Source organism: Acomys minous (assembly GCF_964271855.1).
Source record: "Acomys minous genome assembly, chromosome: 14".
Classification (NCBI taxonomy): domain Eukaryota; kingdom Metazoa; phylum Chordata; class Mammalia; order Rodentia; family Muridae; genus Acomys; species Acomys minous.
In genome coordinates, this window is record NC_140496.1 from 86,846,329 (window position 1) to 86,870,230 (window position 23,902).

A 23,902-nucleotide genomic window follows, 5' to 3' on the forward strand; every position below is an offset into this window, starting at 1 on the left:
CACTATTAGGAGGTGTGGCCTTGGTGGAGTAGGTGTGGCCTTGGTGGAGTAGGTGTGGCCTTGGTGGAGGAAGTGTGTCACTGTGGGAGTGGGCTTTGAGGTCTCCTATGTTCAAGCTCTGCCCTGTGTGAAACAGTCTCCTGCTGCCTATGGATCAAGCTGTGGAACTCTCAGCTCCTTCTCCAGCACCATGTCTGCCTGCACATTGCCACAAATTTCACCATGATGATAATGGATTAAACCTGAAACTGTAAGCCAGACCCAATTAAATGTTTTCCTTTATAAGAGTTGCCATGGTCATGGTGTCATTTCACAGCCATGAAACTCTAAGACAGTTAATATAAGAGGTGATAAAATATGTAAATATAGAAATTGAGGAAACGTGAAAATGATAATGAGAGATAACTTTTACTTTATGTACTGAGAGCTTAAAGTTATTTTTAGTAGCGTACAACTGAATACTTTGTGCTTCTTAATCTACCAGCTCAGAATTATGATGCAAATGAATTTTTTTTCTATGCATGGGCCAAACCAGACATTGAAAGTGGAATTCCTGTTTAGTCTCATCCATGCCATTTACCTTTGTGACTTTCATGGTTGCTTTTCCATTTTATATAAAAGAAGCACAGAAACCCCAACTATGACTGCCATACCAGTCATTGTCAGTGTGCTTGGGTCTTCACGACACACGGAGAGCAATCTGAAAGGGATTGCTAAGCAAAGTAATGTCAAGTGATCTTGCTTTTAAGCTCATACACTGACAGTGTCCTTGTTTGCTAAGATGGAGTGGGTTACAGCCGGAAGTTTACATCTGCCAGATCCTGAATTAGATGCTTCAGCTTCACAAGACTAGGCAAAGCCAAGTGCATTCTTGTGAACTCTCTCCCTTTCTTGGTTGTCTTGCCTACTTAATGAGAGATTTGGGCTTGAGTGAGATAAAACCGTCTGGAAGCAGTTTACTCATAGTTTCTGGTACAACAGATGGTATTCACTGAATTCTGTGGTAGTTGCTCTGTTTCCTAGTCAGAGCCTGTGGCCCCCGCTCCTCATGTAGCCCAGTGGTGGGGAAGGTGATCTGGACTGTGACTACAGAAGGAATATCATCTGGGGCGGGGTGGGGAGGGTTGGGAGGGTGGGATATAACAGCCTGCTCTGCCATCTCTGTGCTATTGTAACACCAAGCAGTTGGCTCATTCTGAACATGTGGGATTCTGGGTACATTTATAATGCTAAATATTACCAACTTGAAGCTCCAGCCTTTGAGTCTTACAGAGATAAAGATTGTGGGTGGGAGGCTTATTGTCATAATCCATGGAGTCTATTTTGGGATAAGGAGTTGGAAGGGAAAGATAAATCTGAAGCATGAATGATGATCTGGTCCCAAGTGGTACTAGGAGCTCCTTGGCCAAGAGCATGCTGGGGCTTTGTTCTCTCAGATCCACTTGCCAAGAAAGATCTGAGTGAGAAAGGTTGGTCTTGTGCCTGGAGCTGTCTCTGCAGCTCTTTATCTTACATTTCTATTTTCACCCATCTGGGTTCAGACTCTGCATAAGGAAGAAGAAGGAGTATCAGAGAGCTCTCAGCCTCCTCTTCAGCCAGTGTGGAAGGCCATCAGATTGACTCGCTCATCTCGAGGACATCTTTGTAAGTCTCCTTCTTTTGTAGGAACTAGAAGGGGGTCTACCATCTTTGAAAAGTTCGTGGAGGTCAACCAACATGGCCCTTTCTACTCTCTTCATGGTAGGGGTTCAGGGAAGTTTGAGGCAGGAGAGTGTTTGCTTTACTACTCTCTAGATTCCTCAGCAGGGCTTTCCTCACCTTGAGTACCCAACACTAGTCAATAGTTTTCTGCTTTCATGTCCATACAGGCCAGAATTTCAAACCTGGGGCATGTGAATAAGCTGTATACCATTATGCCCCCCTCAAATTATTCTTTTAAAACTCAACCCACTCATATATTTGTGTGCATATTTGTATGAATTTTCCTATGGATTTTAATAGATTCTCACATGCACCTGCATTATCCTCTGCTCCCAAAATGCTAGAAATCCCTGGGTAGCATGGCTCAACCTTGACATATTGGATCACACCATTGGTCACCCCTCCTGTATTTTCTAGAAAAGGGTACATGCTATTATTTGTAATTGATTTTGTAAAATTCAGAATGGGCAAGAAAGGGTTCAAGATCTCATCTTTCATCTTGGTGATCATGTGACTTGGGCCAAATTACTTAAATACTGCACCTCCATTTCTTCAGTTGCTCTAGGAATTCTTCCTTCTGGGTTTGACAGGAAGCTTGAGAGAAGTGTCCACCCAGCCTTTATTTTCTATTTCAAGTAATCTCTTAATATTTTAAAAATTTTGATTAGCAAACAAGGTAACAAACTATGCTGAACTATAAACAGACTTTGGTAAGTCGCAGTTTTATGGGAAATTTCTGCTAGCTAAAACCACAGCAGTGAGTGCGTTGTGATTTTCAGTTAGAAAGTGCTAAGGATGGAAAAGTGGAGACATCAGGTGGAGCAAGAAGAAATCAGCTACGATCTCATCACAAGTGCACTTTTGATATCTGATGTATGCCTTCAAGTCTTGTCTTCATGAACAGCTTTTTAAACTATGTAATCCTGATGATGTTTTATTTCTCCTTAGTTCTGACAGCTTGTGAACATATTTTGTTTTAGCTCTTTCCTTATTGCTGGGTTTCAGTTATATTCATTTGTGATTTGATGCAGTGATTTCTCACTGATTAGTAGAGATAATACTTTTGTTTCTGAGATAGTGTTTTCCACTGTAGCCCACCTGTCCTTGAACTTACGGCATTCCTGTTTCCTGAGTGTCAAAATTATGGCCTAAGACATGATACTTTGCTGAAAATCAAGCTTCTTAAAGAGTATAAATACCTGTGAGGTAGATTCCTAAAAACAGAATTAGCATAACGGAGAGCATACCCTACCTTTAAAAAAAACCACACATAAAATAAAATTTGCAAATTATTTTTTCTTTCACATTATGTAGTCAGATTTCTACACAAGTAGAAAATTACATATAGCCACAAACATAGCTCATTTCTTCTTCGTTGATTTTTTTCTTAATACCAGAGCAAAGCCCAGTTTGCTTATATTGCCATTGCTAGAGGTGTGCCCTCACATTTCACACCCCTGCCAGTCAGTTTTTTCCTCACTCCTTGTTGAGGCAACCACAATATTGCTTTTATTTGTAGTCTTATCATCGAAGCATACACCCCTAAATACTTGCTCAATTTTGCCTGCTTGTAAAACTTTATATAAATACAGTCACATGGCATGACTTTTAATGTTTGACTTTATTTTTGTGAGTTTCATTGATGTTTCATGTAGCGGGCAGGCTTTTGGTGTCTCCAGATGTGGGTGACATTATACCCTAGTCCACTCTGATTTCACTGTTATGCCCAAAGGGGTTGTTATATCTAGGAACTCATAAAAAAAAAAGTATAACCTTCATTCAGGCATCATTAATCAGAATGTGGAAGGAAAAAATAAATATGGTTTTTATGTGTGCTTCAGTTTTTGTGTGTGGAGCGGTGATAGGGAAAATAACTAATATACAACATATGGAAGATAATCGATGCTACATGTATATATCCTTTATTTTGTTTTTTGAGGCAGGGTATCACTATGTAGCTCTGGCTGTCCTAGAACTTACTATGTAGACCATGCTGGCCTTAAACTTACAGAGATCTGCCTGCCTCTGCCTTCCAAGTGCTGGGATTAGAAGCATGCCCCACTATACCTGGCTTATATATTCCTTATTTTGAAGACAAAATTTCTTATGTATGTATGCATGGGTATGTGTGTGTGTGCGTGCCTGAGTATGTGTGTGTGTGTGCATGTGCGTATGTATGTATGTATGTATGTATGTATGTATGTATGTATGTGTTTTGCTTACATTTCTGAAAACTTTTTTCTTATGGAAATAAAAAGGAAGAAACATCTTTCAGAGTAGACTGCTACTGACTTACTGCAACATGCCTTGTGCTGGTTTATTTAGGTACCTGGATGAGGGGAAAAGCCATGTAGAAACTGACTTTGCTGTGACTATAAACTTGTGCAGTCACTCCGCTTCCTTGATGCAATGAAAGCTATGATTCTTACCCAACTCATTAGAATATACATACCTGAATAATTTTAAAACTTCCCTTTACAAAGTACAGTGAGTTTGAAGCAAGTACCTTTCTTATTTTTCAAATGGCTTAGACGGATCCATCTTTTTGAATACTTTAAAAATAGGCTTACCTGGCCATCTCTGAGGGAATGAAAGCAGGAGAGCTGCCTCTGTGCCTTCCGGGCTGTGGTATTCGATGAGCTAGCTGAGGCAGTGATGGAGATGTGGGAGAGCTGGCAGGCTGAGCAAGCTCAATTATCTCCTAGGCCCCGATCCTCCCCCGACATCTACCTAATCTATGAACTGCTGGAACACATGAAGGGGCTGGTGCTACAGATCCAAAACTATAGGATCTCCATGACAGAGGCCAACAACAGGACATCCCAGAGGAGTCTGAGAGAGGATCCTGTATTGAGAGCATAGCAGAAGCCAGAGGCCTTGAACTAGACCAATGAGTCATTGCAATAAACATTTCCAAGTAAAGAAGTGGGGACAAAAGGGCCCACTGTGTGATACATTGTAACACACTAAAGCTTCTGCCCACTGTGTGACACATTGTAACACACTAAAGTTTCCACGAGATTTTATATTTTGGGGATGAGGTTGCAAGGACAGAGGGTAGGTGTGAAGAGACAGGGAGTTGGATGAGTGGGATTGGGGTGCACGATGTGAAATTTGCAATCAATAAAAAGGTTTTTAAAAGATTAAAAAGACAGAGTTACCCTTCTTCACATCGTAGGGCCTTTCCTCTCATTCTTCAACTGAAGAGTGATTCTTGCTCTTCCTGCGTTTCTTTAGCAGCATAAAAGTCTCAATTAGAAGTGCCACTAAAGGAGGGTAGTTAGTATCTTTCTGCCCACTTCTGGGGTGGTCCAACAAGGCTTCATTCTATTCTAAATGCCTCTTTAGCACATATTAATGTCTGTCCACTTTGGACTGCAAAGAAAGGTGAGGTGGTGACGCTCTGCTCACTACTGTATTTAAACAAGGAAGGAATGCAGCCTAGCACAGGGCAAGTGTGAAGAGACTAGGATTAACTGGACTCCCGCCTCCTGCCAGCCCATAGCTGTGCCACACATTTTTTTTTTAACAGCAGCCATTGGCATCGTTGGGAATACGGGCAATGTGACAGATGACTTTTTGCCCATTGAACCAACACAATGTCAGCTGACTCAAAAAGACAAAGGAGAAATCTTTTGGTTTTTTTTTTTCTTTCTTTCTTTTTTTCTTTTTTCTTTTTTCTTTTTTCTTTTCTTTTCTTTTTTTTTTTTTTTTTTTTTTTTTGACTATTGTGATTCTCAGGAAACCAAGTGCCAGGATTTAAAAATAAAACACTAAAGCATGCTGATTTCTAGAAACTTGGCTTTATCTTTTTGTTTGTTTTAAGACTAGGCAAATCTTCAGGAGATTCTTGAAGTTCTTAAAATAAAACCCACAGAACCTCAATGTCCATCATTTGTTTCGTTTCCTGTCCAAGTGTGCCTCTTCAAAATGTCAACATGTTTAAGAATGTAAAATTGATCCAGGCATGGTGGCGCACACCTTTAATCCCAGCACTCAGAAGGCAGAGGCAGGTGGATCTCTGTGAGTTAGAGGCCAGCCTGGTCTACAAAGAGTCCAGGTCAGCCAAGGCTACACAGAGAAACCCTGTTTCAAAAAACAAACAAACAAAAAAGTAAGATTGTGTGTATTGGGGAAGAATGAATAGGTAAGGTAGAGTGGTAGAAGTTGATTGACATTTGACATTGACGCTAGAATTACATTCCCCGCCTGCCCCCCGCCCCAGAGTATTCTGGGTCATGAGTTGTCCTTGGGCTTTGTTTCTGACCCATATGAGGTTCCTCATTAGCAGACAGCTCTGGAGGCAAGGATAAGGCACAACAGGATTTAGTCTATCCCATTACCCATTTGTTGGTGGGTTTCCAGTGGCAAGCCTGCCTGGTAGTCTATAGGATGGAACAATACCTCTTCCTAGTACTGAGTATCCTTGGAGTGGGGCCGTGGTTTCCTTTCCCTAAGTATCTTTTGAATTTCCCATACCAAACAATCAAGTAAGTCTATAAGGTGAGTACAGAAAGTTACTTTATTCAAGGGACCTCTAGCTGTCCCTCTAAAGCAGCAGTTCAATGAAGAAGGGAACTGTGCCTGCATCTTAGCGAGTGTGTGACAGTGCTACACAGCCGTACACAGTCAGCACTGAAAAGAAGGTGACTTCTGAGGGTTGCCTTTGTCCCTCCTCTGATTTATTTCCTGAGTTCTCCAATTTCTGGTACCCAAATCCTCTTGTTTGCTTTCCTCTGGGAAACTTTGTTCATCCTTACAGTGTTTTGAAAAGATTCTGCCTTTGGCTGGGTACCCATGGGTACTTTTCTTCAGTTATAATTTTGAAAGAGAAGAGGAAAAATCTATCCCTGAGGTCTGAACAATAGGGAGGGAGCCCTGCACAAAGCCCCATGCTGTGGAGACCTGCTTTATCACAGATTTACAAAGGCAACTTATTAAGGGCGCACAGGCACCCCACACCTCCATTTTGGCGGTTATAGCACGGTTCTTGCCTCAGTGAAATGCTTCCCACATGGTTTATCTGTCCTCTAACAGAAAGGCCTCTGTCTGTGGCCCATGTGCCTGTCTCGCTGCCAACAGAAGAGGTGAAAACCAGGTCAGCATGCCAGAAGAATCCAAATGGTCAAAGCACTAGGTAAGACAAGACAAATTAATCAACTCATCAAACCGCTTCTTTCAGGGGATGTAAGGGCAGCAGACTCTTGGGTCGGCAGTCATTTCCTATTAGCTCTGAGAACCCATGTTCTCATGAGCAGTTTTTGTGAGCCTAGCAGGGCATCTCCAGCATTTTGTGCGTGATGCTGAGGACATATCCCCATCTCATGACCTCAGTTATTGTTTCTCTCACATTTTATGTGCCTAGGTCTCGATGTAGCACTGCTCAAGGGTGACAGGAATGCTCTTATATTGGCAACAGGATGGGCCCTGTACATTACAGTTATAAATACTTTGATTTTTCATAAATATATTTCATAAGACTTACTTGTGCTTATTTAGCCTTTACTCATTTATTTTTTTTTATTTTTATTGTTCACACAACTAATAATTTTTTAAAATTTTATTTTATTAATTTATTCACATTATATCTCAATGGTTATCCCATCCCTTGTATTCTTTCTTTCCTTCCTCCCTCCCGTTTTCCCCTTACTCCCCTCCCCTATGACTGTGACTGAGGGGGACCTCCTCCCCCTGTATATGCTCATGGGGTATCAAGTCTCTTCTTGGTAGGCTGCTATCCTTCCTCTGAGTGCCACCAGGTCTCCCCATCCAGGGGACGTGGTCAAATATGAGACACCAGATACTCATTTATTTTTAGTGGTATCTTAGCCTTGTTGTCTAAGCTGGTCTTGAACTTGTGAACACAAGAGGTTCGGTTTCCCTACTTCAGATTCCGGAGTGGCTTGGGATTGTTGAAACATGCTGTTTATTGCAACCAATTCAAGCCATATTAAAAAAATAGCCACTCATTGTTTTTTTAAACGTATGTACTTTTTGTTTCATAATTTTTAATTTGTTATTCAGATATTAAATAATTCCTGTAATTTGCCTTTTGATTTTGATATTTAGAAAATCCAATCGTTTTAAAAACATATATAATTTCAACTGTTTGCCACATTTGGTGAAAAATTTCCCAATTTTATATGCCAAGAAAATAATTACATTTTATTTATTTATTTTTAAATTAATTGATTAATTAGGCTTTCTGAGGCAAGATTTCTTCCTGTAGCCTTGGTTGTCCTGGCCTCTGTACTCTGCAGACCAGGCTGTCCTCAAACTCACATAGAGATCTGCCTGCCTTTTTTACCACCAGCTGGCTACAGTTGAATTTTTAGTGATCAGGTTATGATTGTTAGTGGGTCTCAAATTTCAGAAGAGATCTTTAGCAGCATAGTGAGTATACAAACCTCACTGGTCCGTGAGTAGAATAGTCAGACATGAGAAATAGGAATTAATTCCAGGCCTTTAAGGTATCTCATCAGCTTTGGTTGTGATAAAACCCACAGCTTTCTCCAGCCCTTTCAATGTCATCTCTCTGAAAGTGTTTGTCGTTTAAAAGGGGGGGTTGACTTTGTCTCAGTTTGGCCTTCAAGTAGCCAGCAGTGACTAACCAGTGTCCAGGGACCACAGGCTGCTTCACAGAGCATCACCTGGATAAGCCTGCTGTGTGGCTGAGAGCAGCAATTCAGAGACTTTCTGGAGTCATGGTCTGAGCATTAAGAACCTTTTCCAGCTCTGACAATGAAGAAGTGTGTAGCTTCTTTGCGCCGCCTGGTTTTATGTCCACTTAACACAAGATAGAGTCATCTGAGAGGAGGGAAGTTCAATTAAGAAAATGCTTTCCTAAGATCAGCAAGCCTGAGAGGTCTTTTCTTAATTAGTGGTTGATGGGGGAGGGCCCAGCTCAGTTGTGGGTGGGGCCATCCCTAGGCTGGTGGTGCTATAGGAAAGTAGGCAGAGAACCAAGCCATGGTGAGTAAGGCAGGAAACAGCACCCCTCCATGACCTCTGCATCAGCTCCTGCTGTCAGTTCCTACCCTGTCTGAGTTCCTGTCCTGGCTTCCTTCAGTGGTCGACAAAGATGTGGAAATGTAAGATGAATAAACCCTTTCCTCCCCAACTTGCTTTTGGTCATGGTGCTTCTTCCCAGCAATAGAAACCCTAACTAAGACATTCCTCTAGGTATTTTGCGAGACCACTTATTAGCCTTCACCCCATTCTCATTTATAGATAAGAACCACACTAGCAGCCACAGACATGCTCACCTCCCGGCAGCACCCACTTCCACCTGACTTCCTGAAATTGGCCCCTTCCAGTGTTTGCTCCACTGCTTCCTCCTCCTCCTCTCCCTCCTCCTCCTTGATCCTCTACCCCATCCTGAACCCATGACCTTACTACAGAAAGCAGGCACTAGCCACTGAGATACACAACCCTGGCCCTTCCACTTCCTTCTGAGCAGGAAGACCTGAGATTTCATGATGACTGCAATAAATGTGTGTTTCTGGCATCTTTGGATGAATTGCTGGTATCCTTTACTGGGTCCTTCCTGGGTGTGGATTCTGATTCATTTACGCTTTCTCAGCAGCAGGGGCAAGAGCTGCTGTCATCGTTGCTGCCTCACTAGGTAATTAAGGATCGGCACACACCTCACAGGTCTTAAGGTCATCATCACTATCTATCACCGGACAGCACAGAGGTAAGCACAGCCCTACTGCTGAGACACTCCCAGTAACCCTTATGATGGGATGATGTTGGCGTTGTTAAACAGTTCCTCAAAAAACTCAATCAACACTCCAAAAATCCCACCATTATGATGGCTGAGGGATAGTGGTAAATAAAGGAACAGACCGCTGGCACTCACTCTGCTCTCATGCCGTGATGCTTTATGGCATCTTCCTGCTTCTGACCACTGTTAAAAGGGTTTCTATAGTAACTGCAAACAGTTCTCAGTATTGGGCCTGGGTGATGTCTGGCCAAAGAGAAGCAGCTGATAACCTGTTCTTTATCACTTCCTCATGCCTCCTCTCAGTGTCTGTCCTAATTGAGGAGAGGGAGGGATGTCTAAACTTCAAAACATACAAACCACAGCCCTCAGTTCTCCCAATGTAGGTGAATACTTTGTTTTGGCAGCATTGTTATTTGTTATCAGCAACACGTATTTACATGCAAATGACAAAAAATTAAAAAGAATTGGTTTCAATGTAAATGGGCTGACTTTCATATCTAACATCTTGCTGGCACTCCTTAAGGAAGTCTTTGTAGCTGGAACAGATAACCCTAGACATAGTACTGGTAAGACTATCCCTAAATCTAAAGTAATAAAATCCAAGTTCAATTTAATGCAACAAATTTGCAGTGGATGTCTTTGATGAGGAAGGATAGGATCTTTCGTTTATGAAGATTAAAATGCTTTGAAAACACGAGTAGACATTTTCAAGATGGTACTTATATCTGATCTCAATACATTTGTGGGATACTTTATAAAGTTTACTATATATGCACATATAAAGCAGCACATTTAGTAATGACTCACATATAATAGTGTCTGCAATGTGGTTTCCATTACCAGCAATTCCCTCATCTGCTAGTAACTTTCTCCAAATTCAATTTTCTTAGGTTGAAATTTTCCATGCCCCATTTAAGCTCAAAGCTATTTAAAAATTAATTTTTTAAAGTCTCAAGGCAATTATTGGACCCAGCATAGCAACCTCTTCTAACTTCAGTAAAGACAAGAGAAGAATAAAAAGGAAGTATTTTCATATAATGGTATGACATTTGTGTCTTTAACTGGATCCCTGGAGCCCACGTAGTCCACACGCGCGATCACTGCACCCGCGAGCCCATACCTATGGGCACTGCATTGAGCTCATTTCCTACAATAACTATAGCAGGCTCCCTGAGATCAGAGGTGCCTTGATCATGGCATAGCTAAGTCTTCTGCATGGAAACAGAGCCTATAAGATCCTTAGAGATTAGATACCTGTGATGCTGAAATACATCTAGTCAGCTGGCCATTGTGATGAATCCTATTGTGACAGCCCAGGCCTCTGCTATGTCTTTCTCTTCTCTGCTTCTCCCAGGGGTGCAAATAAAATACTTAAAAAAAAATCACAAGTATCTTACTATCTTAGAGTGCGGGAGATTATACACTTTTTTGATGCTTTTTATTGAAAAGAGATGCTATGGTGTTAGTTACGGAGCAGTATTGCCACACAGGTCTCTGAGCTGGCCTGTAGGCTCTGTTTCTGGCCTCGAGTGTCTATCTACATGTGACCTGGAAATGCATCCCTCCCCTATCTAGGGACAAAATAAGCACATGTGCCCCAGGAAGGGCTTTGCTTGGGGAAGCTTCCTGCTGTATGAAGAGGGGCAGAGATATCAAGGACAAAAAGAACCAGAGCAAAGAAGCCACAGGTTCCTCTCCTGCTGGACTCACACGAGAGGAAATGACATCCCTCCATCTTACATTTCCTTGTGTCATGAAGCTTTACCTCACACTTGATTTAAACATTTATTTTTATCGCGTGCCATTAAAAACTCACCACGTTTGAAATCATGCTGCTTAGTATTTACTTAAAAGAATTATCAACTTGTTCCAGGGCTTTTAAAAAGATGATGTATTACCTCTGTCCTCCTGAAGGCTTAGCCATGTGTGTATCTGAGTTACTGGTTTGTGTGTCTGTATATTGTCTTTCCTGTAGGTCCCTCATGTACACACACACACACACATCCATGTAGATTCAGAATTTCCCACAAGGAAGAAAGAGAATTTTGTAATAAAAACCAACATTTTCTTTGGCTCTATGCCAAGGTACCAGATCTCTACTTTTTTTTTTTTTAAACAGTTGATATATTCTAATGATGCTGTTAGGTAAAAGTCTTTGCAAATTCTGCGTGATGTCTCTTCTGATTACTGCATCTGCCTCCGCTTTGTGGCACTCAGTTATGGGCAACTTTGCCTCTTGGACCCTCTTTCATATTCAGTGACAAACTGGGATCAGTTGTTGGGGGTGGGTGGGTGGGGGTGTGTGTGACATCATTAGCCACAACAACAATAGCCAGAGTTATTTCTTCACAAGCCTCAGGATTAAAGTCTTCCTGGTCAAATTTTCCAGCCTTCTTTCTGGCTGGAGCCCAGCTTACCTTTTCTTTCCTCAGTCCGGGCTGTAGGGCGTGATTTGATCAGTTTTATGCTTGAGAAGGTAGAATACATCGTTCATGGTTCCTTTCAACTTACGTATTCTGCAAAGAACCGTGGGTGGCGCTCTGTGTTCTCCGTAACTGATCTCTGGTGTAACTTTCTGTGATAGTTGGCAACGCTTGGTAACCTGGTGTTGCATGTAGTGGGGACCGCCAGTGCCTTTGCTGTTTAGCCTGGGAAATGAGCCTTGTTGACTGAAAAACTGATTTTTTAAAAAAATAATAACACATTTTTATTGAAAATTAAAAATAATTCCTATTACATCTCATTTTCTATCCCATCCCATGCATCCACCCATTCCTCCCTCCCTCCCACTTTCACCCCAATCCCCCTTCCCTATGACTGTGGCTGTGGGGGAACCTCCTCCCCCTGAATATGGTGCTAGGGTATCAAGTGGACAAATGGATTGAACTAGAAATGACCATAATGAGTGAGCTAACCCAGAAGCAGAAAGAGTCAAATGGTATATACTCACTTATTACCGGACACTAGCCCAAGGGGCAGGTCCCATGAAAGTCTGCACCTACCAGGAAACGGGGATAGAGGGGAGGACATCCTATTGAGACTCTAGATGAGGAAAATATAGAGGATAGGCAAGTAGGGGGACCCAGAGGGTCCTAGAAACCTACAAGAAGAACATTATGATGGCTAGATCTGAGCCCAGGGGTTCTGCTTGATCTAAGGCACCAACCATGGACAAAACGGGCAGTCATCATCAAACCCCTACCCAGATCTAGCCAAGGGACAGAACATTCTCCACAGCCAAGTGGAGACTGGGGACTGACTTTCACAGGATCTCTGGTGCCCCATATTTGGCCATGTCCCTTTGTTGGGGAGGCCCAATGGCACTCGGAGGAAGTATAGCGGACTACTGAGAAACTGATTTTTAAGTATAATGTAAATGTAATTAATTCCAGTTTAAATAAGAGCCCGACTAGGGACCACTCTATGCTATACCTCAAGAGTATAGGAATTGAAATCTTCAAAACCATACAGGGATTTTTGGCAAAATGCTATGACTTTTAGTAGCCTCTGACTACTGAGCTGCTCCAAACCTAGTAGCTGTGAATAGTATTTTGTTGCTTTTTCTTACAGTTTTGTGGATTGGCTTTGCTCAGGTTCCATATTAGGCCTCCGATGTTTAACAGTCAAACACCAGGTGAGGAGGTTTCATCCGCTGTGTCTCTTGGACATGAGGCAATAACGATTTTACACTTTATGTTAGGTCCCCAGACTGGATTGTCTGGACCATGATGGGGCCACCGTGGTGTCCCTGTCTCAATGGAGCTTCTGTGTGTGACTGCTGTGGCTTTGCCATAGCATAGCCAGACTCAGGAAGTTAAGATTCTTGCAGAATATCTAGCTTCTCCATTGCTCATATTTGAAAAATTGGGAAGCTAATGATGTTATGTTTTTCCCACATGGAGAATGGCTTAGTGTTGTGTGTGAGATGTACTGTTCAGAGTAATGTCTGGGTTTAAGAGGAAATGGCCTGAACCTGACCTTTGTATATGAAAGAGGCAGAAGAATTGTATCTGTGTTTAGTTTCCACAGTTTCTTGGTAATGATAAGTTCCCCTAAGGACAACCACGAGGAAAAGTAAAGGCAGAAAGATGCACTCCCCTTCTCTGTGCAATGCTGAGTTCCATTGTTTAGAATCTGGTGGCCCAGAAGTGACAAGAACAGACTTCCGCGGTTCTGATGGGGCTTTCAGTCATATATAAATGGAGCTGCGATGTCAGATTGAGTACAAATGGATTGTTTTTTAAAGTGCCAGTGGTCACTCTGAGAAAACCAAATACCATTAAATTAGGATCATCTTCAAATTATTGGGAAATCAAATTCTGGATACAAGACCTCCCAACACTGCATGTACACAAATGCACATGCATATTTGTAAATATAACAACATATATTTATAATTATTTGTTTAGTTAATATAGCTTCAGAGATTTTTTTCTCCGTGTGTGTGTGTGTGTGTAAGTCTGAGTGTGTGTGTGTGTGTGTGTAAGTGAGAGTGTGTGTGAGTATGTGTGTTAGTGAGTATGTGTGTGTGTGTGAGTGTGCATGTGTGTGTGTTGTGATATATATAGAGGCCAAAGGAGATTGTCACATATCTTTCTCTTTCTCTTTCCATCGTATTTGCAAACATTTTATTACGCTTGTGTTTGTGTGTTCTCTCCTTTTATGATGTGAGTCCCAGAACTCACACTGAGATCCCATCAGGCTTGGTGGCACACACTCTATCCCACTGCACTATCAGCTTCAGTGTTATTTATTGAAAATTTTTTTGTCCTGCTATGTGTAGTGTCAGGCTTAGTTTTTCTTAAAACCATGATTAATTATCCCCCAGTTTCTATGGGCACTGAATAAGCTTGGTAGAGCCCTGGAGTTTCCATGTGGCTCAACATGTTGAGAAGTTTGCCGGCTTGATATGTCTTTCATTCAGCATGCAGAGCATTTTGGTTTGGCAATAGCTCTCTTCAACTTTGAAGTGTCTGCATAGTATCGTGTTGGCAGCCAGCGTTCACCTGTCATCCAGGAGAATTATGTCCAGCTAACATGGCTTCTGTCCTTAAAGGCAGCCTGAATTTCCAGAACTGCTGGCACTAATTTTGTCTTACCATTTGGTGTTAATCAGCACTGCTCATGGGACACCAGGAAAGGCTTGAGTCAAGGCATCCTCATCATGTGATGGGTTTACACTTGCCTCTGATGGAAGGACTACCCTGGGACTATCCCCACCCCAGCTGCCCTGCCACAGGCCTCCCAGAAGTCCCAGCGATGCTTTGATTTGCATTTCTGCTCTAGTTTCTTAGATCTTCCTGACAGAGAGAGAGAGAGAGAGAGAGAGAGAGAGAGAGAGAGAGAGTGTGTTTAGGTAATCAAATACAACAAAGCTTTAAGATCTTCCTCGCAGAAGGAAAGCTGGCTTTGTAGGGCTTATGGGGGCTCACTGATCAAAGGAAGACTCTTCTCATCATGGTTCGGGGCCAGATTAAGGGGTGACTGGGATCCTGATGACTCTCCTTCCCCTGCTGTCACCCCCATTCCGATCCCACAGTAAGTCAAATACCCTGTTCCCACAGGTTTTGCCTGCGTCTGTTTTGCATCAGTCTGCTGTGGCAGCTGTGGCTGAGGCTACGGTCTTCTCTTTATGACTGGTAGCTGTGCCTTCTGGCACCAGGTAGGACCCTTTTTTCCCACCATAGAGAGGAGGGAGTGGATAAGAGATGAGTTTTGGAGCTGGGGATGTTTCCTGGGTGAAGGTAGCCTTCTCTGGAAGCTAGAATGTTTCCTGCAGAGCTTACATCTCCCAGCTCCTAGCTGCAGTAGACCACCACCCACCACCAACTCACCCGCCCTTCTCCTTCATGACACTTTTTATCTCCTACCAAAGAGACGTCCTGAGAACGTTCCCCAATCAAGTCTCCCTCCACACCTTTCCCCATTGCTTCTTACTTCCATTTGCAGAAATTCAAAAGTCCTCACTGCAATTGAAAACTGAAACGTTGGTTGTCTGTTTCTCAGAGGCATCTCTTGTCAACCCTCATGCACTCTCCTGAATATCTGCAAGCAAGTGATGTCATCTCTCTTTAGCTCCCCAGGGCTTCTGTGTACCTGTCGCTTGCTTTTTCTGGTGACTCTCTTCTTGACCCTCCAGAGCAAAGACCAACACTTGTTTCTCCGTACACTTCTAGTCTTATGAAAGCTAACTTTCATAACCTGGTCAGGATGGTCAGAGATAAAAGTTGGTAGTTAGTCACATGCACATCTTACTAGGTACTAGATTAGTTAATTATGGAATAACCTTCATCTAGTTTCTCATATGTATGTTAAACAAATTGTAAATACCCAAAACGAGCAATGTTTGTTTATCGAGATACATTAATATAGTTAGATGAGTTAAGTGAATGGTAAATAAACAGATATATAACTAAATAGATAGATATGAATATGCATGATAGTAAATAGAAAGATGGTCTTCAAGTACTTCAGAGATCTCTAGAACATGGCATTTAATAATAAAGGGCTTTTCTGACAGAGAGACACACTTGCTCCTGGCAACACCTCCAATCTACTCCAAGGGAGGTGATGGGCATAGAAGAAATAAGTGTTGTACAATGACCACTGGACCCAAGTGCTGTCCTTGTCTCTACTGGTGATGGCAGACTGACAGCCCAAACTGAGACCATAGCAGAGCACTGGGTAACTGGCTCTGCAGCTTTGCAGAGACTTGGGTGACAAATTCTTCAAAACTCTTGCTTCATAATTGTGTCTGTTGGATATACTGGGCCAGAAGGCTGAAGACTGGATGCTTCAACAATAGAGAAAAACCTGTGACTGTCCAGGTAGTCAACTCTTTCTGTCCTGTCTTGTTTTTGGAAGTTGCTTGTCTGCATTTCCTTCATATTAGATAATATTTCCTTTTGAAATCTCTGATGGGGTTGAAGACTGGACAGCCACAGTGTTACTATAAGCTTTAGTTTAAGAACTAAAAACATGTTTATAGGTTGATAAATGTAATTTCTAATAAAGAGATTTTAGAAAACTTTGGACACTAGAAAAGGACGCCCTATGAAAGGATAGTGCAAAACTTTCTACAAGATTTTCAAATACAAAAAGACTGGGTTATGTACATGTAACTTATAACTGATGAGTCTGTATATATGTATATTTATGTATATGGTTCTTGGTTTTTTGCCTAGTTTTATTTTTATTTATTTTATTATTATTTTTTTTAATAGAAAAGGAGAATGTGTGAAGAGAATGTAACTTTGCTTTAGTCTCAGTCCAAGGTGAAAATAGTAAATAGTCTTGGGATACTTGACCCCACTGAGATTTTGTCTCTACAAACTGATAAACACCTTAATATAGACTCAGAGGAAGGGAATATTAGCCCAAGACAAAAGACCATTCAGTCTGGGATACTGTATTGCAAAAAAGACCATCAATTTGGAGGAGGAAAAGGGGGAGAGAGAGAGAAGAGAAAGATTGGGGTACTGGAGATGGGATTGGAGGTTCCTGCTCTGGGAGTTTCAAGATTGGCAGCGGTGATCTGGGTGGATACCTCAAGGTTCGGCCCATGGATAGTGCGGCTTCTTCTGTCAGATAGATGCTCTGCTAGACTCCTGACAATTACGCCAGGGGATTTTCCCCCATGGAGCTGATACCCAGAAGGTTTCATTCTTGTTCCCCTTAATCTCCTTTCCCTCCTAATTAGGATAGTCAGGTTGTAAGGGAGGTACATGCCTTTAATGAGTCCCTAATAAAATAGAATCATTAAGGAATTGGAGCCAACACACCTTTCCATGACACTTTTTCTTTTTCTTCATCACACTCCTCAATTTCACATAACTTATTATAGCTCTTAAAAAAAAAAAACAAAAACCTTTTTACTGAGTCTTTGTGAGTTTCACATCATGTACCCCAAATCCACTTATCTCCCCATCCCTTCATATCTGCCCTTAGCCCTTGCAACTTCCCCACCCCCTACAAGAGAAAAAAACAAAAACAAACAAACAAACAAACAAACAAACAAACAAACCACCTTCTTTGTGGAAGCTGTACCTCTGACCTTGCACTTCCGCTACACTGTCAATACTGGATCCTCCTCTCAGATATCCAATTGCTGCCCTGTGTCTTGGAGATGCTGCAGTTTGGAGTCTGCAGGATTGACACCCCCCCCCCACAAGGTTCCGCAGTTCATACATGGGGTAGCGGTTGGAGTGGGCCAACTCAAAGACCTGGATCTGGGCCTTGGTGGTAGCTGAGTGGATCAGCCTGCCAGCTCTCCCACACCCACACTACCAGGCCAGATCTCTAGCGCTGTCCTGGATAACTCATCCAAGTGCTGCTGCCAGTAAAGGGTAGGGCCAGCTCTCTTTCTCTCATGGCCTTGGGGCTGGCTCACCTGTGCTTTGACACCAGGGCCCTCTCTCCTATGCTCTCCTCAGTGCTGTAGCCTACGAAGAGCAGGGACAGCTATGTCACATTCATGACCTTTGTGTCATCTCTCCCATCTGCTATATTTTGGGAAGGGTTGTGGGGCATCTCTCTCTCTCTCTCTCTCTCTCTCTCTCTCTCTCTCTCTCTCTCTCTCTCTGTCCCATGCCAGCTCATGGCAGATGAGGGGTAAGGCCATCTCTCCCAAACTCATGCCACTAGAGCCAGCTCTCCCATGTAGCCCAAGCGAGAGGTAGTGCCAACTGAGCACAGTGCTCGGGTATCAACATGACCTCAGGTGTCATCCTAGAGCAGGACATCTGCATGGCCTTTGGTGGTAACACGGGCCTCGACATCAACACAGATGCTGGGTGCAATAGGACCAAGGACCCAGACGTGGTCCCCAGCAGCAGCATGGGCTTTGATATCACCATGGCCTCAGGTCAGCATGTGGCAGCCCAGTGGCAGCCCAGTGGCAGCATGGCCCTCAGACACCCACACGGTCTCAGCTGACACCCAGACCATGGCCTTTAGTGGTAATTTGGGCTACAGACATTGACACAGACCCCAGTTGCAGCATGACCATGGACTCAGACATGACTCTTAGTGGCAGCCCAGGTAAAAGATATTATCATGGCCTCATATGGTCATGCAGGCTGCTCATAGCTGCATGTTCCTCACCTCTGTTGAGTCTTCAGTTCCACCCCTTTTTCAGTGATAAACCTCTTGGCTTCACTTTCTCTTCCACCTATCCATTGAGTACTGCGTATTTCATCTTTTCTAACTCTCCATCACACATCTGCTCATTGCAGTAGCACCTGTGGCAGGTAGGCACTTGGGCATCTTTCTTCTGGCCTCAGGTGCTTGGGTCTATTATAGCTCTTTTCTGTTATTGGTTTTTTTGGTTTTTTGTTTGTTTTTTTTTGCCTGTGCAGGTATGGACCATATTTGCCCTGCTTACCAGCCTGTCCTCAGCACATAATAAAGCTAAGTACCTGACCCCATCAGGCACTTAATGTCTACTTAAAAACTATATATATATATATATGTGTGTGTGTGTGTGTGATATAGGAGAGTCTCAGAAAGATAAATACCACATGAATTCACTCATACATGAGATTGAAAAGGGTTGACTTAGCAACAGGAGCTTTTGAAGGGCAGGAAAGTAGCTGGGAAATGGAGTAGAGGGTGCATTATGGGTAAAAATACAGCAAGGTAGAATAAATGAGTTGTCACATGTTGCTGCATGGTGAGGTGAGTACAGTTTGCATCAACTTATTATATATTTTATAAAATAATACAAGAGAGGAGGTCAAAGATTCCCAACAAAAGAAATTATAAATCCTTCAGGAGAAAGAAATAATAGGAGAGGAAAGCCTATTGAGTCTGGCTTGATCATAGGATATTATATACATGTATATAATTATACATGTATATACATTGTATACAATGTATATACATGTATATACATTATATACAGTGTAATAACACTGTACCCCCATAAAGATGTATATTTATAAGTCATCAAAACAAAACAATTGTTGAATATTAACATGGATTTCAAATAATGCAACAAGTGACTTTATAACAGACATTTCAGTTATAGAGAAAATGTTATATTACCCCTTGACTTTTAGCGGTAAACATAGAAAGTATCTTTGGAGGAGTTTATCGAATCACAGTGGCGACAGTGCCCAAGGTACTTTTAAATAGTTCTCATGTGCAAAACTAGTTATACATCGAAGACAACACAGAGGAAAGAGTTTTTGTTTTGTAGGCAGCCTTGACCCTCATTTCACACTGCAAGTTCATGCCTAGCACAGACTGGCTTACACGAAAGCACTCCATTCGATTTCAATAAGACACATGGTAAAAGCATCCCCACATATTTCTTCTGGTACCTTCAGGCACTGCTACACAGCTGGTATTCATGAGCAAGATGGCCAGTGAAATCCTAGTATGCTGTTGTAAGAGAACAGTTTATAACCCGAAAGTGATGGAGTAGTAGGCAAGATACACATGGGGTAGTAGGGACGTGATTCATGAGATTCCTTATTTGACACAAGCTTGGCCACCTGCACTGCTCAAGGCAGTACAATGGTCTGCTAATTAGCGGGGACTAATTCTGTTCCTATTGATAGAGGTCTTGGGAGAGGAGATGGGACCACTGCTTTCAACACACCTATTAAAAGTGCTTCAGGTGTCATCCCCCACTGAAACCACTGGGAGGACTTACAAACACAGACTGGTTTAAAAACACAATACTACAATGCTTTATATTGTTGTTTGTTTACATTTTCCATCTTCCCTTATATAAAATAATTATTTCCTCCCATTACATATTTTAAAATTTTGATAATGTTGAGACTCAGTTCTTGTAATAGCACTTTAAGAGACTTACACACACACAGACACACACACACACACACACACACACACACACACACACACACAAACACACACACCATAATCCAAACAAAAGATGTTTCCAGGTGCATAGAGTGTTTTTAGCTTTCTGTAAGCTTCCATGCAGGATTCAGGACATTCAGTATGCAAATATGTCAACATAAAGTGATGTCAAACATTTTGGTTACTTTCATATTATTCTGCACGGCACACTGAGACATCATGATGCTAGGCTCACATTTTGTTTAGACTTTTGACTTCTGGCTCATCAAGTTGTGTATCCTTTGCCCACGCTACACCCAGTTGTCCTAATTTCTTTTTTATCATCTATATTGCCAGTGTTTCAGCCCTTTGACCTTTGCTGTAGTGTTGATGTCAAAGCCAGGACTTGTGTACACTAGTCAGCAGGCTACATCCAAAGCCTGCCCTTCCCTTCTCATCAGAAAGCATGGCTGACTCGGACAAATAGGCTTACAAAAGAGAATTTACAGCAAGAGCTTTTGATCAACACTAGAGAACATTTTTCTCTGTCCTATGTTAGAGGTTGTGTCTTGTTTTCATTTTCCTATTCCATATTTTAATTTTCCTTCCCTATCATATATTTGATGTTCACTTGTTTCCATGTTTTTTAGTGAGATGATTTTTTTCTAAGTTTTAGAAATAAAATAAAGTCTATAAAAGGCATCTGTGGTGTGAAACCACTTTTTGTTTGTCTTTGAAGCAGAATTTTGCTAGTCAGCTTCGGTTAGATTTACTCGGTAGCCTAGACTGATCTGAAACTTGAATCCTTCTTGAATCCAACCTCATGAAAACATAAAGTTTTAAAAACTTTATAAAAAGATTTATTTGTCTATATAAGCACTCTGTTGCATGTATGCCTTCATGACAGAAGAAAGCATCAGATAGAAGAGGGCCTCAGATTCCATCATAGATGGCTGTGAGCTACTACCATGTGGTTGCTGGGAATTGAACTCAGGACCTTTGGATGAGCAGCCAGTGCTCTTAACCACTGAGCCATCTCTCCAGTCCCCAATATAGTGCTTTTTGCATATTTGGAAAATACAATAATGCAATTATATCCAAATTACATCAAGTGTCTTTCTGCACACAGGGTTTAGGACTATTTGCCTCTTCTTCCCAGGCAGCCAGCTGTTGAGATTTTCATTGTCTTTGGAAGTTGTACTGCTATAGGATACAATCAAGGGAGGCATCCAGAAGGAACAGGAAACACAAGGCTGGACGCATTCTCAGGGACCAGGTATAAATTCCACCATAGCTTTCAAGCCAAGCCCTAAGTGCTTCTTCAGGAAATGTCTTCTCAGGGGTGGAAGTGGTGGCCACCTGTCCTGGGTTTGAACAGAGGTTGTGAAGACTGCTTTAGGATTTATTGATACTATATCATAAGATCTCCAGGGGCTGTTTAAACACATGGATATGCCAAAAATACGAAGAAATAGTTTGAAGATTGCGTGGATTCGGAACCGATAGCTATGGAAAGTAGAGTTAGGTATTTTTAGAAAAAATTATCCTTAACTCATACATTACATCTGACCACAGTTTCTTCTCTCTCCACTCCTCTCAGACCCCCCCCCCACCTCTCCTCTCCACTGGATCAACTCCTCTTCTGTTTGCCCCCACCCCAAAACAAAAGAGCAGGCCTCCTAGGAATATCTACAGAATATGACCTAACAGTAAGCCTGGGCACAAACCCTCATATCATGGCTGGACATAGAGATAGGTCTTAACGGCTAGGGCCGACAATGTGCCATCTGCTAAGAAAAAGAGGTCTGTTCTGGAGATCCCATGGGAATAAGACCTGCAGCCAAGTGTGCCAGAATATATAATAATGGGAGACAGCATTTATGAGTGTTTCCATAGTTTGATTGTTTATGTATTCCAAGTTGAATTTCATAAGGCCATCACTAATGTGATGGTGTTGGGAGGAGGGGACATCGGAGGTGACTTAGTCCTGGAGGAATAACCACAAGAATGGGAATTGTGTCCTTATAAAAGAAGCTGCCTGACCCGTCCGTCATGGAGGGATACAGTGAGAGGGCAGCATATGGACCAATAAACAGACTTCCATCTGATGCTCTCTTCAGATACCTTGAACTCAAATTTTACCACCTCCCAGAACTGTGAGAAAGCAACCAATTCCCACTATTAGGGGTGTTCACTTAGTTTATTGTATTTTGTTTCAACTGACTAAACACTATATATAAAATGCAACTTTTTACTTTGCATTGCAAACTCTTTGAAGAATAGCAGTCTCTTAAAATTCTTTTTTTTTTTTTTGTCTTTATTTTGAAAGCAGACATTTATTTTGTCATTGATTGCTGAAATCCTCAAGATGAGCCATGTACGGCAGCTGACCTCCTTGGGCTTAGATGCTGTTCCTTGGGGAATCCATGTCTCAGTCTGAGATAGACAATTTTTTTTACATCTTATTCGCCCAGTTCTGGTAGTGTTTTCTCTCAGCCTTCACACTCCAGTTTCACTTTCTCTTGTGCTTGACAGGTTAACTACATCTATACATTCCTGAGTTAGTGTCATAAAGTAGAAATTAGAAGACATGAAATGAAGACTATGTTGAAACACATGGCGATTGAAGGAGTTAAATGTCACTTAAAACAAGACATATCAATAGGACAAAGAAAAAGGTAAGATACACCAGGGATTGAATTGTACAGAATATTACACACTGATAATAGGGAATTCCTTTTTCACATTTGCATGTTGCATTTATAAAAGTTGCATTATATTTTAGAACATCAAGAATATATCAATGTGTTTCTTATAGTTAAAAACCATATATCATTTCAGGTCATAATGCAACCTAAAAATGAATTAAATATAAAAAAAACCTCTTATATGGTTTGATATTAAGAAATGTTTTATGAGGCTAAATCTTGAGTGAGGGGAGGAAAATACAAACAGAAGTTATAGAATTTCTGGAAAACAATAACGAACTCCTCATAACCACATCTGTGAGCTATGTTTAAAGTAGTGACCAGAGGGGAAAAAGGAATAGATTCAAACATCTTAATAAGTGCAAATAAAAGACTAAAAATAAAATAATTCCCAACTAAACATGTCCAGAAACAGACAACAAACCAAATAAAAAGGAAGCACGTGCAAGGGCAAATTCCAAGGGAACTTTAATGAGTAAAGAACAAAGAGCAGTGTATAAAATGAATAAATGGCAATTCCAACCCCTGAGAAAATGTACTGAGATGCAGAAACCAGGCACTAAGGCAGTGATGAGAAAGCAGAGCACACACAATGAGAAGCTACAGGGAGAAAAGATCTGATTACCGGAAATTGCCATATCATAAAAGACAAATTTGCATCTATCTACGCAACTAACCTTGAAATCAAATATACTGGAATTGATTCCACTGATATGCTTTGATGTTTCAGTAGGTCAGCATTCTTAGGGGACATAGAGTCATCAAGGAAAGAGCACACAAGGGGAAAAAAGGCTTAGAATCATTCACAGGAAAAATGTAACACAAATCTTAAAATTGGGGGCACAGAACATCAGGAAAATGAGGCTAATTGTTCAATATGTCTAATTTTTTTCCTGAGACAGGGTTTCTCTGTGTAGCCTTGGCTGTCCTGGACTCACTAGGTAGGTTGGGATGGCCT